The 598-nt window shown below is 48.3% G+C and overlaps 1 pseudogene; it reads left to right on the top strand.

Annotated features, from left to right (window-relative positions):
• Nucleotides 1–473: 473 nt before the first annotated feature.
• Nucleotides 474–592, top strand: LOC111743280 (annotated as a pseudogene).
• The last annotated feature ends 6 nt before the right edge of the window (nucleotides 593–598 follow it).

Below are 598 nucleotides of genomic sequence, written 5' to 3'. Positions count from 1 at the left end.
ATATGGAGGGAGGGGCCCTCTGTGTTGGAAGTTGAGGGCTGTGTCACAGCCTCGTATTTGCAACTGCAGCTGGAAAAAAATCAACTGTTGTTTCTCTTCTGTCCCGATTCTCCGCTTTCTGCCTTGATAACTGTGCCCTGCTGCCAGCTGCATGTAGCTCACAGCACTCCTAGGAAGGGCTGTTCAGAGAACTCGCCAAACATTCTCCCCTTCCCCTCCTCCTACAGGGAGCTCTAGCGGCTGTGAGAAACATTTTCTTTGTCTCTCACGGTATACCGCTGACACTCAGGGTTTGGACCTGAGTAGCTTTTATGTGCAGATCCCATGCTCAGACATACTGGTGTGGAGTTCGGGTATTTTTTGTTGAGTTTTAGATGTTCAGCTTATTGTTGTTTCAAGGGGAGTTATCTGGGGATGTCTATCCGCCATGTTTCTCCAGACTGTCATCCAATACACTTAAATAAAGGAATGGTGTCTATGGCCATGCTATCCTGAACAAGCCTGGTCCTGTCTGATCTTGGAAACTAAGCAGGATTGGGCTTGGTTAGTACTTGGATGGGAGACCACCTAGGAAGACCAGGTGCTGTAGGCATAAAGA

The sequence above is a fragment of the Pteropus vampyrus genome, unplaced genomic scaffold, assembly GCF_000151845.1.
Source record: "Pteropus vampyrus isolate Shadow unplaced genomic scaffold, Pvam_2.0 Scaffold110, whole genome shotgun sequence".
Lineage (NCBI taxonomy): Eukaryota > Metazoa > Chordata > Mammalia > Chiroptera > Pteropodidae > Pteropus > Pteropus vampyrus.
This window is presented reverse-complemented; position numbering and strand designations above follow the sequence as displayed.